Raw genomic sequence first — 7,106 nt, 5'->3', positions numbered from 1 at the left:
TCACAAAACAGCATCGTGTGGTTAAAAAGGCGCATTTGTGATAGTTTCTTTTTCAGTGCCAAAATATATAAGCAGTATTGTTTGAAGGGAAATAAGAATTTTTTTACTGTATTGTTATTACTGTTGAACAAATATTGTTTTTAAATGTTAGATTTTGAAGAATTTTGTATTGTAAACTGTTTTGTGACATGGTGCTTTTTCATACTGGAATTACTGATTGCACCTAAATATGAATTATTTTGTTTTCTTATATAAATATGTAACCTTGAACAATCTTGATGAAAAACAATGTATGGTGGATACCGAAGGTTCACACGAATCCCCCTACTGAACCCCCCTAAATGTTCTTTCCTACTAATAAATATCCTGCTGCAGCCAGTTTCGTAGCACGTGCTGTTACTCCTCGCACCCCGAGCTTTCTCCAGCCCGCAGCCACAGCCCCCAGCCCGCTGATGGCAGGGGGTAAGGGGACAGCCACCGGGCTGTGCCCAGCTAAGCCAATTTCGAGGGCTTAGCAAGGATTTAAGCCGTGCATCGGCGCTGCATTGGCACGTTGCAGTGGGCAGGACCGCAGGCTCCATAGGGGGCTGTCTCCTGCTCCTATTGCAGCCCCATGCATCTCCGTTAAGCTCTTCAAATTTTTTACCTGGGTTAAATTTGGAGACGGGATTAGCACCAGGATACTAAAAGTAGTTTAAAGCCTGTTGGAAGGTAACTGAGCCCAGTGCCTGATTCCTGCTGAGAGTGATAAAACCCAGCCTATTTGTGGCACATGTCACACCCCAGGACTGCCCGTCTCACCACCTCAGGGCCCCGAGACACTGCTTATGAGCCCTGAACCTGGCCCTGTCTAGGAGGCTGAGAACTCACAGAGCTGATAACTTGGGAACATGCTGAAAAACCCAGCTCTGCCTGCTGAGTCCCCCAAAGCTTCAGTCGAAGCCTCCAGGAGGGGTGTTTGGTTGCCCTCTCCTAGGTGAGGGTCAGCTTTTCCTAAAGACCTGGCGAGCCGAAGTGCTGACCCTCGTTCAGCTGCACCAGAATCACGCCGACCTTTGGAAAGGCTGAAGGTGCAGCAGCTCCCATCCACTTAAAAGCACTTCTCGCTTCTCCACAGCCTCCGCAGGCAGAGCACTTCTAAGCACTCGGCTTCTGCAGTGTTCGCTTTCCAAGAGCCACTCAGTAAAACAACTTCCGATAAAACATCATTGAATGCCTATCGCAGACAGCACCCAGGAAATGCGATTACTCTGAAGAGCCCCACGCAGTGTGTCATATCTAAAAAATACAGTCCTGTGCACATTTTCGTTTCTGCTGGAGCTCAAGTGGAACTGCAGGGGGCTGGAGGGGAGCAGGAGCTGTGCTGGGGACCAGAGGAGCCATGGGAGGGGATGGGTTTCTGCACTTCGTGGTGTGTCTGGAAAAAAAATCCCTCTTTTGCTCTTGTTTAGGCACGCAGGCTCTCCAAGCTGCGGAGTGATGAGTTCCTCGCTGCCCTGCTGTATGAGAAACAAACAGATGACAAATGCTTTTCAAAACACTCAGAAAACACCAAGCAGGCAGAGAAAGCTCTGGTTTTAAACCTGTGGTGGCTGTGGGAAGGCTCTTTGAGCTGGACACAGGTGGATGAGTTTTGCTCTGCTTGGGATGGGGATGGGTGGGAGACCTTGGCTCTTGGTGCCAACTCTCCACTGGCCGAGCATTTCAGGTGAATTTACTTCTTCTGTCATTGCCTGGACATTTCCTTGCCTCAAGGAAGAAAGGAGAAGTCAGGGGTTGGCTTTCACACGGCAGCTCATCCCACGTGAGACTTGCCCTCGGCAGGAGGGTATCGACCCTGAACTTCCCCACCCCACAGCACAAAGGGCAGCCCCACCACCGCGTCCCCAGCTTGCGTGTTCTCACCTCCTGGGCTCTTGTTTCAAAAGACAAAGTCAAATGGTGAGGAGCAAAATGGTCAACAAAAGTGTTTGACTGCAAGAGGCATGGCCTGGTATATTCAGAGCTTAGGGTTTATAGGGCCTGGTGGGTGCAGGTGGGGGGCGAGGATCTCATCCACGGTGCCCTTGTGTTTCCATTGGGTTCCCAACGTGTCAGGAGATCAGGACACTTGGGGAAGTGCTCCCCGGCTGCCTGACGATGGAAAAAAGCCCCACCAGGCCATGCCCATCAAAGCCTGGGCCCACACTGTTCACTGAGGTGATGCCAGCCTCAGAGACGCGCAGGCTGGCATCGTGCTCCACCAGGAGAAAGGCAGCCCTTCTCCTTTGCCTCCAGTTAGATGTCCTCTGTGTCTCCCTCCCCTGGCTGTAGTTTAGCTTCCTAAGCAGAACCGGGCTTGTGATGACGGTGCTTCAGCTTGGTGGCATGAATACAGGCCACAAAGACCAGCCATCAGAGGAAGCAGGTGCCTGTATCTCGTCTGGTTGCACCTTGATGCCAACCATGGGTGCTCTGAGGACACCAGGCACACTCAAGTGCTTTTTCTACACTTGTTGTAGCCTTCCAGGGAGGAAGGATCCACCTTAAATCCTCTCAGTTCAGCTCTTTTCCTAGTTATTGTGTCTAAAGAGACAGATCTGGTGGATCAAGACAAGAGAGAGATCCTCTCTCTCACCCACTTGCGCAGCAACATGTGAGCTCAGCCTGAGTTTCCTCCTCCACTTGAGAGGTTTTGCAGTTGAATAACTCAGATGAACATGACAATCCTCCTGCCCAAACGTTTTTCCAGTTCTTCCCTCTGAGGCTGGACTGCTTCACAATGCTAATTAAACATTTGGCGGAAAAGTGGTGAGGGAGAAAGAAATGTGTGAGCTTAGGGAAGACTGAAACGTTAGTAAGTGTAAACAGATTAGTTTTCTTCCCCCTTCCTATTCATCAAACAGCCACTAAATTATGTTTTCTATGTTAGGTTACCTCAGCCAAGCCTTCTTTGCTATGGATTGACAATCTGGGGTAAAGAAAGGGAGGGACAGAGAGACAGGATGATTAATAAACTCACATTGTTTTTGCTGATGGAAAACCAACATTCACCTATCTGTTCCATATTCTGCTGGGACTAAAATCAGCCCAAATTTCTGCCTTTGCCAGACGCTGCTCGCTTCTGGGTCCTAAGGACCCCTGGACCACTGCCACATCACTGCTCCTACACCACACACAGAGGCCACTTTTGTCACCAGTAGGCACCACCTAAAATGTAAAAGCTGTAAATATATTCACATTTACAGAAAAAAAAAATCACAAAAAAAAAACGTTTTGGTGATTATTTTTTTCAGTTACTGTCTTTCTTTTCTTGGTAGCATGAATTCCCTTTTTCTTCTTTTTGGAAAGTTTTCTGGGCTCAGAAATAGGAACTCAATCCCCATTTTGCAGTAACACACACCAGAGCAACAGAAATATTATCTCATACATAGGAATATTTATTTTTGTCCTTCTTAAAAATGTACAAAAAATAAAATAACTGTATTTACAGTTTATCAAACCCCTCTCCCAGTTGCAACACTATTAAGTTACATGAGCTATTTTCTTAATATAAAAGCACACTATTTATACATAAAGCTTCATTTTTTTTTTTGCCAGAGAGGGCTTGTCACAACCTTTGGCACAAACACTCTTGTTTGTATCTTGTCTCAATTCATAGGAAATGGAAGAGCATATAAAACATTTTGTAAGCTTTACATTTGAAAGCCATAAAACACTCCTTTCCAGTCCCGCATCGATCAATATGCAGCAACTCTGACAGCTGGAGAGTTCAGCGTTTACTAATTGTTGAATTCATTTACATTTAAACCATCCGTAGACTGAAAGAGGAAAATAGACAAGAAAGACACTTGATCTCTGAATTCCATTGACCAAAGACTTCATGAGAGAAGACACTCAGAGAGAACAAATAAAAAAGAGAGAGAGAGAGATAAAGAGAGAAGCTATTTTCTTTTCTTTCTTTCTTAATGTTCAGTGATAAAAACCCTCCAGAATATCTTGATGAGCATATCATCATACACCAACAACGCTTCGCTGAAAAGATGCACTTTATTTTGGGGATATAAGCACCTGACTGTGTAGAAGGCAACTTAAGGCTGAGGTTTGGGTTTGCATAATAAACCATCAAATGGACAGTCATAGTGCCGAATCTGTGGTAGGAACAGAAGTTAAAGCTTAGAAGCCTGCTCTGCCTTTTGCATCTCTCCGTCAGCGTCTTTCAAAACTAACACATGTGCAGACACAACACGGCTCTCACTCTTCATATGGAAAATGAGCTGAGCAGCAAGCCACCCTTGAGGTTACACTAGCTAAGGTTCAAGACTGCTGTCTTGAAGAAGGAAAGGAAGTGAGAGTTTTGTTCCTTTGAAAAAAAAAAAAAAAAACAAACAAACATTGCAGTGCCACAAAGAGACAAAAGGAGGACACAGATACTTCTGTCTCCTGCTGAACCATAGCCAAATCTTGCTTCCATTTAACTCATAATTAGAAGATACAGTGCTAACCAATCTTTGTCATGAAACAAAAGCAACATGTACATTTTAACAACACATATGTAAGAACTTTGTACTCCTCGTGACCTTTGAATCAAGCAGGGCACAAAGCAGGGCCCCTGCTTCAGAAGTTTGCATTACTAATACTGGCCCTTCCCCATCGCCTCGGCATCCTGACTTTGACCAACAAGCCCTCAGAGGTGGTGAACCCCGAGAGCTTGTAGCTTGCTGTGACCAGCACCTGGGGTTCAGTGCTCCTCCAGCTGCTGATGCTGTAGCTACAGCCAACTGGGTGCTGGGTGGTGTGCTCTTTGTAATGTCTTTGGTGCTCATGATGCATCTAGTAGTTGATTTAAAATACTCTTACTATCAGGGTAAGTCTTACTCTTCTTCCTCAGCCCTGCTACCTTCACTGAGACTGTGAGATGAAAATAAAGGCAGGAGGATCAGCTCTCTTGCTACTGACCAGCAATTTGTACACTTACAGATATATTTAGAAAAGCTTTCAGTTAATCTTGGAAGCAACTTTCCTTCCCTGGACAGTGCCTGACCTAAAGCTCCTAAAATGGCATTGGAAAGGCAGCTCAGCTCCTTAAGCCCCAGTATTTCCTGGAGCATTGCTGCTCTTGCTGATCCTTCACTGTTCCTCAGTGCAAGATGCTGCAGCACCCAGCAGGTCCTAGCTCAGCTTACAAAAGAAAGATCCACCCCTGTGTAAGACAAGAGCGAAATATTAACCTGCGTGCTGGTGCTGCCAGGACAGCCCTGCCCTGCTCTGTGAACCCCAAGCTCTCGTAACGTAGCACACCACAACCCAGCCCAAATTGCCTGTAAATGAGACTTTTTGGATGGCAGCTTTGTTAGGGGCAGAGCCAGGGCTCAAATACCTACATACCTACACGCCTGCTAAAACTGCCCTATTTTTCTTTGGGAAGAAAGCTATCTGGGCTGTCAGCGAAGACTTTTTATCTGAGCCCGAGGCAAGCAGAAACAAATCAAATCTCCCTAAATCCCTTGTATTCCCAGGATGTCTGCTCTTAGGCGAGGTAGCGAGAGCATCTTTGCTGAGCATGTATTTGGAAAAATACAATGGAATTAGTGCACAGCTCAGCACGATAAGGAAGAAAAGCACAAAGCAAATGAACAGAGAAGGTGAGAGGAAGACAGACACAGAGAACAGAGACTTTGTTTTGCAGATATACCTGGAGTGTGGTTATGCTAGCTCTGACACGAACAGCCTGGAGCCTCCACAGGTTCTGGTCCCACAGAACCTTTCAGAGGTGCCTGACATTTCTATTTGAAGAACAGATTTCAATGAGATGTTATTGCTAATGAAGTTAAGAAACCGTGCAAGAGCTTGCAGGACAATTCATGCAAAAATGTGACCAAATGAGGCTGGTCAGCTATTCCAAGTCCTTTGCTTGGATGTAAATAGCTCCACACCACTCAAACACTAGAGAATGAGCTCTGTTAAACCAGGTGGTGTTTCTTTACATCATTAACCAGCTAATGAGAAACAAAAATACTGTGCCTAAATGAAAAACAGATTTTAGAAGGAAAAAAGTAAGGAAACAAAGACTACATATAGGAAAGGCCCCACGTTTCTGTCTGTCTCATGGGGTCCTCGTACAGTGCATGGGGAATGAACTGCTCGCCACTGAAACCCCCAGGACCGTGTGCTGTGTGAGGAGCTCTCTGAGACAGTCAAAGGAGCTGGAAAGGAGGGAGACAGGTGCCAGGTTTGGATGCGCTGGGGACATTCAGGCCTTGGATCCCTTTTCTGATGTGATCAGCCTGCAGCCTTTCTCTCTCACACAATTCCTGAGACAGAGGTGGAATTCGATGGCATGACCTTGTTGCTCAGCCTGGGCTCAGATCCAGCTTTTGTGAGAGAGATCTATCTCCACACCTCAGCTGTGGCCACTTTTGGTCTCCACCGGCAAAATTGTTCCAGTTTCCATAAAAAGCCCAGGTTTCTACCTCATCCAGCTGTCCTAGGAATCAAAATGGCATTATTCAATGGAGATACAAGAGCAAATTCCCTTAAGAAGAAGAGTTTGGAGTCCTGTTTCTTACAGTCTAGAGGAATGCTTTAAGGAGCAGGCTGCTGGGGAAAGCACCTTTCCCTCCACAGGTTTGAGATGGGCCCATTTTGAGAGCCCCCACTCCACCAGCAGAACAAGCAGAAGTCCCTCCTGCACCTCCAGGCACGCCAGGCAGCAGACAGACGGGTACCTCTAGGATTTCGTGACAGCTGGATGGGGCCCTCAGTTACCTACAACCAGGACCTGGGCACCTGACGTGGGCCCCGCTGTGCCAGAGCACTCCAAACACTGCAGCGCCGTTTGCTCCAACATTTCAGTATCAAACTGGGTGGGCAAGGGTGGAGTGCTTGAACGCAGACACAGCCATCAACTTCTCAGCACACACTCCTTAACAGATCGCAGACATCTAATCTTCTAGGAAAGATTCTGTTAAACCCTAAGCCCAATACATACAAAAACATAGTGGCAGTAAACGTGCCCACATATGGTAGTTAAAATATATTATTGCATATTATAAACATTATATACAAGGTTAAAATGGTTTCTTTACCATTTACTTACAAGTGACATTTGTAGCTGAATGCCTTAC

This window comes from Netta rufina (genome assembly GCF_964035555.1).
Source record: "Netta rufina genome assembly, chromosome: 2".
Taxonomy (NCBI): domain Eukaryota; kingdom Metazoa; phylum Chordata; class Aves; order Anseriformes; family Anatidae; genus Netta; species Netta rufina.
Note: the sequence above shows the minus strand (reverse complement) of the source record.